Source organism: Fukomys damarensis, unplaced genomic scaffold (assembly GCF_012274545.1).
Source record: "Fukomys damarensis isolate Sample0158 unplaced genomic scaffold, DMR_v1.0_HiC HiC_scaffold_16, whole genome shotgun sequence".
Taxonomy (NCBI): domain Eukaryota; kingdom Metazoa; phylum Chordata; class Mammalia; order Rodentia; family Bathyergidae; genus Fukomys; species Fukomys damarensis.
The window spans coordinates 104,878,290-104,889,021 of NW_022900928.1; positions in this window are offsets into that span (position 1 = coordinate 104,878,290).

Here is a 10,732-nt window from a genome sequence, read left to right on the forward strand (position 1 = left end):
TTTTTTTTTTTTTTTTTTTTGGATACTGGGGATTGAACTCGGGTCCTTGTGCTCGCAAGGCAGACCACCGAACCGCTGAGCTAAATCCCCAGCCTAGTATTTAGATTTTGCTTCTTAATCCATTCTACCAGTTATTTCTTTTTATTGGTGAATTGAGGCCACTAACAATGATGGTTGTAACTGATATGTATTGACTTATCAATGTCATGTTATTGTCATGCTGTTGGTCCTTGTTAATTTTTTCCCCATCCCTTTAATTTCTTGCCTCACCCAATGGATTTGCTATGTTGGGCCTCATGGAGTTGTGACCTTCATTGTCTTTTTCTAGGATATTGTTGAGAATTATTTGGAGTACTGGTTTGGTATTCATGAAATTTCTCAGATATTTTTTTGTTATGGAAGTATCTTATTTCCCCATCAATTTTGGAGAGCTTAGGAATGGGGAAAAATAAGAACCTTATAAGCCATGTATAGGTATAAGATCCCAATTATGAATGTTACTGTGTTGTATGCCTAATATGTACCAATAAATTTAATAAAGATAAAAAATTCAAAGAGTAAAAATCCAATAAGGAGATACAGCAACATTTCCCCTTCATGTCTCATTTCCTTTATTCTAAAGCATACCATTCACTTAATAACTTTTCTCATTATCTGCACATTAAAGGCAGCCCTATTTCAAACATACGAAAGGGCTGGTGTTAATGTTATGGTTGTCTTTTTGCTATTTATGGTGTGTCTTCAAATCAGAGACAGAACAGTGGGGCTATGACCACACAGCCAGGTGCAGAGCTACAAGTTCTCAGGTACAGTCACTCCAGCATCACGGGATCAGAAGGGGGTTCCGTCATAAGCTCAGTGACTTGATTTAATTTGTGTCTTAGATCACAAGCCTGGCAGTCCCTGAGGAGGTGGCTGAAGCACAGGTGATAGGCAATGGAACAGCACTGTCAGGTGTCAGGTCCTCCCTCCTCTCCTGGAAGTTGAAATAAAACCTTTGGAGCCACCTAGAAAGCTGTAGTTCAAGACTCTTTTGCATGGTAGGTTTCAATCTGAGACTCATCAGCTCTCGTGGCAGCATGAGATGTTGGAAAACAGACAACCTTTGGAGTCAGAGGAAATGGGTCTGAGCCATGGCCCCGACTCTTGCTCACTCAATGCCCCTGGAAGTTTCTTGGATTTTTAGGGTTTATCACCCTAAATGGTGACAATTATCCTTCCTTATCTGATGGTATGAATGTAAATGAGACATTTCAAATAGGAACATTTTGCAAAATATGAAATGTTCTAAATTTATTAATTCATGTTACATTTATTAAATGTTTTATCAAATAAAAAAAGAAAGAAAGTTTTGTAGGATACATTAGTCTAGATTGGAGGTTGTTTTCTTTTAGGACTTGAAATACCTCATTCCAGGCTCTCCTTGGCTTGAGGGTTTGTGCTAAAAAGTCTGCTGTGATTCTGCTGGGCTTTCCTTTGAATATGATTTCTTTCTTTTCTCTAACTGCTTGTAGTATTTTGTTCTTCTGTTGGGTTTCCAGTATCTTGATTATTACATGTTTAGGTGTAGATTATTTTAATAATGGCTAGTTAGAGTCCTATACTCATCTGTATGTCAAATTCTTTTGCTCTGTTTGGGAAGTTTTCTGTCATTAATTCTGTGAACAGTTTCTTTTTTATATCATCTGTAATTTCTCCTGTTTTTTCATGGACTCCTATTAGTCTTATATTATTCTTCTTTGCATCATCTAGGAGTTGTTGGATTGATTTATCATGGTCCTTTACTATTTTTAAGAGATCTCTCTTTTCATGGTCACTGACTGTCATTCTGTCTTCTATGTCTGATATTCTGATTTCAGATTGGGTCTGTCTTTTGTCTATACTTTCAATAGAGTTTTTATCTCCTGGATATCTATTTTAATCTGTTTTGTGGATTCCATTTCTTTCTTTTGCCGGACATTCATGGCTTTTATCATTTTCCTGAACTCATCTATTTTTTTATGTTTCTGTTCTAGATTTTCTAATCATGTCTTTCATTCCACTCATCATCTCTGTAGTTATCTGGGAAATTATTTCTGCTTTGAATTTTTGTAGAGCCTCACTTATCTGTTTTGTTACTTCCTGTGTTATCAGTGCAGGGTTTCCAGGTGGTTGATTGTCATAATTTTCCACCTCCTTTCCTTCAGAATTTGCCTTTGGTGAGCTGTAAGTCTATGTTTGTGCCTTGCTTAAATATTTTCTCATTTCTTTTTGGTCTTTGTTGTTGGTACTATCCTTAATTTAATTTCTGTGTTAATACTTCAATCTTCCAGATATAGTTGGTTTTTAGGTTTTGAGTCTCTAATGACTCAGAGACACTCTCATTTTCATAATACCAGGAAGTACAACTGATTAAAACAATCACAACACCTTAGCCCAAGTGATACAACCAGCAACACAATTGCATCAAGCACAGCTTAGAAAATGACAATTTGTGGTAGTTATTAATATTTCACCTTTAATGGTGTGAATTAAATCAAAATCAAGGACCAGCCCAAAATATGTTTATAGTGCATAAATTATTCAATATAACAACTTTACAATTCAGGATGGGGACCTAGAACGAGTTGGGGAGAGAGAGATGTATAAGTAGAAGAATAGGGAAAGGTTAGAAGTGAGGCCAGAGGACATAAGAAGATCATGTAAACTCTAGGAAACTGTTGAAGACAAGAGGAAAAGATAGAATGAAAGAACAAAGACAAGAATAGAAAAACCTAACAGCCATAAGGAAGCTAGAAGCTGCACTCACTTTCCTTTGAAACTAATGATAATTGAAAGAAAGAAAAAGAGAGAAGAGAAGAAAAAGAAAGAATAATTCTGAATTAGGGCAGGAACAGGAACAAAAAGGGAGATGAAAAACAATGTGCAAGAGTGAGAAACTGAGTGGGAAAGAGAAATAAAAGAGAAAAAATGAAAGAAAAAAGGAGGAATTTGAAAAAAGTGGGGAAAATTAAAAACAAGAGAAAAGAAAGATATAATTTTTAAAATAAAAAATAAAAATAAAGGGGTTCCTTCAGGGTATATCTCTGATTTCACAACAGACAATATGAGCAGCATTGTACAGATCTAAATCAATTAGTCTCAGCAATCCAGCAGCAGACCCCTGAGATTCTGATTTCTGGCCCAGGTTGGGCTTTCTGACCTCCTGCCAGGTTGATCTCTGCAATGTTCTACTGCAGATTCCAGTAGCCCTTCCTCTGAGGATAGTCCAGGTTCTGATGGGAGGTGGTGATCCCTCCAATTTAACATGCACGGTGGTCTGGTGTGCCTTTAGTGCACAGATTCTCTTCACTTTTCCAGTGGGCTTCAATTTATATCAAGGAGCTTGAGAGAGAGGCCCTCTTTCTGTTGTTCACTTCTGCTCTATCTTCTGGAGCTCAGTGCAATGGCCTTTATGACTCCCTGTGTCTCTATAGTATGGATCCAGGTACTGGCACAACCAGGAACCCAGAGGTGCAGGGGGGTAGGAAGGAGTACTGGGGTGATGCTGCAGAGGATCTGCATTTCTCCAGCATGCCTCAACTCCAGCACTCCTCACGGTTCTGCACTGCTTGGAAGCCCTGGGCAGTGTGGGTGGGGTAGCAGTCTCTATTTATCTTTTTCAATTAGCATAATAAATTTGAATTTTTTTAAAAAACGAAAAAAGCCAGCTGGGGATTTAGCTTAGTGGGTCCACTGCCTGCCTTACAAATGTAAGGTCCTGATTTTGATCCCCAGTACAAAAAAAAAGCCATGTTTATATAGTTTATAAGCCTATGTATCTTCACTACATAAAACTAACATTTTATGATAAGGTGATAAAGTAAGGAAATGGTAAGGTCTTTTCAACTCAAAGAATTCTTGAATTGCCAATATTTGTGTGAAAGAGGAAAATAAAACAGCTGATTCAGTCAATACCAATACAAGTATATCCTAGTTCTAAAGTGCTCTCAAATATTTAATAAAAAATTTTTCATAATAGGCTTAAGTGAAACAGGCAGTGATACATGCATCATATGATGCCTGTGATAAAGAGACTCTAATTGGTGTGGTGGGACGAGCAGCCACTGCCCTCAAATACATTGATATTACATTTTTTTCCACTTGAACTCCCATCTCATGCACATTAATCTGTGGATCTGAAGGAGAATAATCCACTGACATCCAATTTTCTGAAAGAATTTTTCCCCTTTGTGAATGAGGCAATTTGTTTCTTTAGCTGTGATAAGTATTAACTCTTTCTCTTCTATATGGCCCTCACAAAAGGAAGATTAATCTTGGCATTGGAGATTAGGGTCACTAATTCAAAAAACCTAGTCAGATGCCCTCAATATCTATCCACATCCCTGATAGTCTAGGAAAAAACAAAACCGCAAAAGAAAATGTGATTTCTCAGTAAAGCAGAAACAACAAAAGAAGATCAGTACTGGACCTAGAAAGCTCTTAGGAATGAACTGGGATAGTTAAATCAGAGTCTGTTCCTAAATATGTTCTATCTAAAGGAGAGAGAATATTTTCTTTCTTCAAATCCAATTGGTAATTGTACAAACATTTGTTGAGCACATAGTATGATCTTGTTGTGGTGCTACTGTTCACAGGATTACAGGAAGGTATATGTGTAAGAGAAAGCATCGAAAGTGAAAAGAACATAGGTATTTGAAAGGTGTTTCAGGGATACAGAGATGAATATGTTGGACTGCTTAGTTGACATCAAGGAAAACTTCTTTCCTGGGAGGGTAGGGTCTTAGGAGGAAGTATTTCTGGAAAGGCAAACCAGAGAGAAATAGCATGGTAAGCAATGAGTAGCCTAGCAAAACAAAGTCACAGTGTGCCATGATCTCCCTTCATGGCTCATGTGTGACAGGAAATTATTTTGCAAGGTCTTATTCTCACCTACCAGTTCAAAAGTGCACGTCTGTCCAAGTTCTAGGCTCTGTCATAGATCTTCTGGAGGTGTCCCACATGCTCATGACAGGGAAAGTGGGTTATCTTATGGCATCTGTTATTCTTTCCTCCTCTCCATGCCAGCTCCCTCTACCAGGCAGCCTTGGGACTTCTGGGTGCTGCCATTCTGATGACTTCCAGTTACCAGACAGGCTTCACCTGTCTGATGAGCAACCTGAATTCTATAGAAAGTATCTCCCTACAAAAGCCTGTCTCCACTGCTGCTATTCCCTGTTATTCTTTCCACTCTACAGTTCTCAAACTGTATGTCAGGACTGGTCACTCTACCTATGTTACAGATCAAAGAGAACAAAAACATTCAGTTGGGTCTTAAGGAACTCAAAATGAGGAGTTCTTTCCATTTTCACACATGTCCTCCTCTCTGTGAAAACTCCAACATGGGGAAGAGGAAATAACCTCAGGCTGGAAACACCCCACCCCCATCCCCGAGACTCAATCAAGCCAAGCTCAAATGCCTGGCTCCCTCACCTGGACTTCTCTGCCAAGTCTTAAACTCTGCCCCTTCTGCGAACACACATCAGTAGTCTTTCCTTACCAGTTCACCCATGGGAGCTTATCTCAGTCCCTGGGACAGACATGGTTTATGTTCAAGTTCAGAGGATCTTCATCATGTGGGACAATTGGAGAAATGATTATGTTCCTTAAGAAGCCCCATGAAATCGCTATAGCAGAGAAGAAAGACCCTATGTATTAAGATGCTTAGTTGCAAGAAATAGGAAAACCAATTTGAAATAGCTCTTTGAAATAAGATAATTTTGTGGTTCATTTAATTAAATAGTCAGAGGATCCACTTCAGAGTTTTATCCAGCACTCAAACAATGGGATTATGGCCCAGTTTCATATTTTCCATTTCTGAACTCTACTGCATATGGCAGTAGCATTCTCTGTTTGCAACCAGCAGGAAAGAGAAAAGGCGAACTAACTTCTCTTCCCAGAACATCCTCTTGGGCCTCCTGGCTTTGACCTACATACTTCCTTGAGCAAGGATAACTGTGAGAAGCAGGAAATGTCCTCAGCAATATAAGAATGTACCCTCTGTTTACTCTGAGCAAAGCATTAACTCTACATAGAATTGCAGGACACAGTGGGCAAAAGATTTTCCCAGAGGAAAATCAGAATATTGTATTTTAAAAGGAGGACTAATAGATACTAAGCAACCAAAATTCAAAAGTAAATATACAGGTGTGAGGTAATACATGTGCTTAGCATTCATGAGGTCCTTGATTCAATCCCTATAACAAACTTAATGAATGAATGAAGACAGCCACAATCTATGTTACTAAAATATTGTGGTTGCATAGACACAAAGATGATTTATCAACCTGAAGTAGAGTCATTCACACTGTTGAGAGAGTTTGAGGAATGTTAGCTTTTGGATTGGAGACCTATGGAAAAGTGTGTGTAAATGTGAGAAAAGAGGGAGGTGGCTTGGTTGACTCACATGGATCTATGGATAACTGGAAGGAGTTTTAACACCTACTCATCACACAGAGAATCTACATTCTCTGTAGATCAGTCTAACTACATGTGACAGATATTGTGCAGTTAAATGCAAAAAATGAAATAAAGAACATCTTTCAAGAAAACATAGATTATATGCCTATGGTTTAAGTTGAACTTCCAAAGACTAGGAATTCAGAAACTCAATAAGAAAGTAGAGAATATTTGAATATATAAAAATCAACAGTAAAAGGGCTGGTGCCAGGTTTAAAATAGTACCTGTAACATGAAAAATGTTTTTAAATAAGAATAAGAAGGAACCCATTAGGTGAAAGATGTAGACAAATAACTTCAGAACAAAATTAGGCAAATATATATTTTTAAATGCTCAAATTCACTAATAGTCAAGAAAATGCAAAAATAAGAGTGAGATGCCATTTTATAACCATCAGACATTCAAATTAGTAAGAATTGTCAAACAGTGATGATGGGCTGGAGGAGAAGTTAGAGACAAGATGTTACACAAAAGATGGCAGAAATGTGGCCTGTTACAGTGGTTTAGGAAAGCAGTTTAGCAATAATTATAAAAATCAAATTCATATTTACTATTCAACTCAGTAATTCCACTCTTGAAAATTTATCTCATAAAAATAAAAAGGCCAATACATGAAGATATTTAGTCATGTTTAAAGTGGCAAAGTAAAACTGGAACCAAAATAAATGTCCACCAATCAATGAAGAGCAAAATCTTATGAAACAGTCCCATCAAGAAGTATTATACAACCAATAAAAAGAATGCATTAGAGCTATTCTAGTTGACTTGAAGTGATTTTTTGTTAGTAGGCAAGTCAAAGAGGGACATGTGTAAACATAATATAATTGAATATGACCTTATTTTTTGTAAAACAACAATGACAGTTTTAAAAACCCATGTTATATAATACAAAGAGGGCTGGGGATTTAGCTCAGTGGTGCCACCGCCTTCCTTGCAAAGACAAGGTCCTGAGATCGAATCCCTTTACCAAAGAAAAAGAAAAGGAATCTCCCAGACTGAAGTTTTAATGTTCATTGTTTAGGGGATAAGCTTGGACGTGTACGGGGAGTAAGTGAGCAACTACCCTGCTTTGTCTGGAACTGAGGAAGTTTTCAGAATATGGGGTTTTTACTACCCAAACTGGGACAGTCTGAAGTAAACTAAGACTGACAGTCATCCTACAGGGGCAGTATAGAGGATGGAGAGAAAAGGGAAAGGCAGACAAAGGTGGGAGAAAGATAAGACTAAAATCGTATAGTCACACATGTACTCATTTATATTATTTATTTGGTTGATATTTGTGAAAATAAGTTTTTAAAATACTAATTCGTGTGCCAGGAATTTAGCTCAGTGGCTCTGCCACCTGCCTTGCAAGTGCAAGTCTCGAGTTTGATCCCCAGAGCCAAACCAAACCAAACCAAACCAAACAAAAACGCTAAAAACTGAAAATACTAATTTGTACTAGTTTCTATGAAGAATGAAGACTGGATGAAGACTTAAATCCTGCCCACAGACTCCTTATGATTTTGAGGAAGCTACTCTAGAAAAACAAAAGTAAATATATTATAGATTAGCAAGGAAGTATTTATTCACCCACTCAATAAATATTCTTTACACATCTATTCTGTGTATTAATTTAACTATTAATAACATGACACATAGAAGGCAGTCAAAAATGGTTGAATTAATGAGCAAATTCATGACTATAATTATAACACATATAATTATTGTAATAACTACAGTAATTATGACATGTATACAGCATGATAACTTATGGTTCCATAGAGGTAAAAGCAGAAGCCTATGAGAACAGAAAGGAGGAGGAACTGATTTTCCCAAGTGGAACTGTGGAAACATAACAAAAGAGAAATGCCTAGGGTTTGAGAAAACAAGTGTAGTTTGCAGACAAGAGAAAAGGGAAATCTCGAAACACCTCATGCAAGGTGAAGAGTTATACAAAAGCAAAGTATTTGGAAAAGAGTAAAAAGTTCATCAAATCTTGTGTAGAAAGGGAGGTGGGAACTGAGAGGAGTCAAGAAGGTGTAGGATGTGTATGTTTATCTCCAATCCACAGCTATATTCTCCAGTAGATTGTGAAGGGTCTACTCACCTGCCAGGGAATTTGGAATTCTTTCTGAAGGCACTAAAAAGACAGAGGAAGTCTCCTATCAGGGCAGAAGCTCAATCAAATTTAGTTTTTAGGGGAAAAAAAAGAAAGGAGCACCAAAATGGCAAATTGACTATGTCAAATGCCAGTTCCAATTGATTAGTCATGAGAGCTGAAGGACAACATTAAGACAGACTGTGTGGTCACTTGTGTCTGGGTTTAGCAGTTAAAGGGTCATGACCAATTAGCAGTGTCTGCTCTGGACAGGGCAGAAGGGAAGAGGTACAGAGTGTGCTGCATCTACTGCCACACAGGGGAGGAATAAGGAGACCATTGTCAGGGAGAGCAGGGGAGTTGCTGATCTATACAAGGGATGATGGACATCACTGACATCGCAGAGGGAGAGTGGAGGAACCAGATTCACAAGAGACTTAGGATGAAATCAATGGGATCAGCTAAACAGATTTAGGAATGGATAAGATCCAGGCACTTAGGGCATCACTGGCACACGATCACGTTTCAGATGAGGTTTATGTTATGGTATTGGAACCAAACTCACTTGGTTTCCATCTATGCCTCATGAAGGGTAAGATGACTCAGCAGTACAGATGTTGCCAGGGCACATTCAATAATCCTTGCCACCAAATCGGTGTCTAGGGTCTGCAGCTCTGGCTGCTTACTTGAGCAGTTCTTGTGATTTATTCTCCAGGGCAGCTCCTGGAAGTGGAAAGGTCCTCTGTGAGCCAAAAACAGGAAGCATCCTCCTCTCACCTGGCTGAGGGGCCAGGAAGGAATATGTGTGTCCCGACACACCAGCAGTGTGAGTTCCCATTATGTCAGCAGTGTTTACCATCTCCAGGCACTTCCTGTGACATCGCAGCACTAGCTAAATCTTTTTACCAGTAGAGAGGAAATGACTCATTCCAGGAAATCATCCCTTTTCCCTCCACACCCCCCAAAATGAAAAAGCAGTTGAACTTTCACTAAAAATATCAGTACTATCTAAAAATAAGGTTCATCAATTCTGGCCTTACTCCAGAATATCCTGACTAGAACTCCTATTACATTATGACTTTGACAAGGACCCCTTGGAGCCACGTCCTACCTGCCATCTCATCTTAAAGTTCATTTAGAAATCAATCTCCACCTGCCTTCCTCACCAATGAGCTCATGAATAGTTTCTGGCCATGAATGTATCCAATCAGTGTTTTCCCAAGGGATCAGTGGTCTTCCAAAACTCTTCCCCACGTTCACACACCCAAGTAGGTTTATTTCCTGTCTGGTTGGCTTCCTCTAGGCTCGTTCTGCTTCAGGGTCATTTTCCAGAACAGGAAAGAGAGTGCAGGAGCACTGCCTTTAGTAAGCTTGGATGGATGTGCAGGGCTGACCTGTAGGAGACAGAATCTAAATGAAGCCATTTGTTAGGAAACCATTGACAAGTACTTTAAGTATTCACCTGTAGATGTCTCTGTTGTTGGCTCCTGGGACGTTCAGTGTGCTGCAGTTTTAGATTCTGTCTTGAGCTAAGAAGCCACAGATGAAACTTGACATTGCCTCGGTGGTAGTGCACCTTGGTGGCAAGGACTGATCTAGACCATAGCTAGGGAAAAAAATGCATGAACTCTTAACTCTGACTTTACAGGAAGTTTCCCTGATATCTGAAATGAGGTATGAGTTTTTGACACAGGAGGGTCTCCAATAGGGGAAGGAGCACAGCACAGTGGATACAGGCTTGGAAGCAAGTTATATTCTATTGTCACCATGTATAGCCATTGGGCTAATTAGGCCTAGTAAGACCCCTTTTCTTAGGTGTAAAATACAGGTTGTTATGAAGATGAATTAAAACAAGAAATGAATAACACTGGATCCAGTCAGTGTTCCACAGATGTACTCTTTATTGAGTGCTTTACTATGTTTCTGGTCTCTTCTAGTGTTGGAGGTTCTGCAGAGAACAGGGCACATAGAGCTCAACACTGAGCAGGACTCATATTGTGTTTTTAGTGAGATCTGAGTGATCTGTTGAGGAAAGGGCAGATGAGCTCAGTAACAGAACCGAACTGAGAGTCTTGCAGTAGAAGATAGCCTCTCATTGTGCGTTCTCCATCTAATCTACAGAGAACCCTGAAAAAGGTTTGAAATTATGGGTCAGAATCATCCTTTATGTGTGC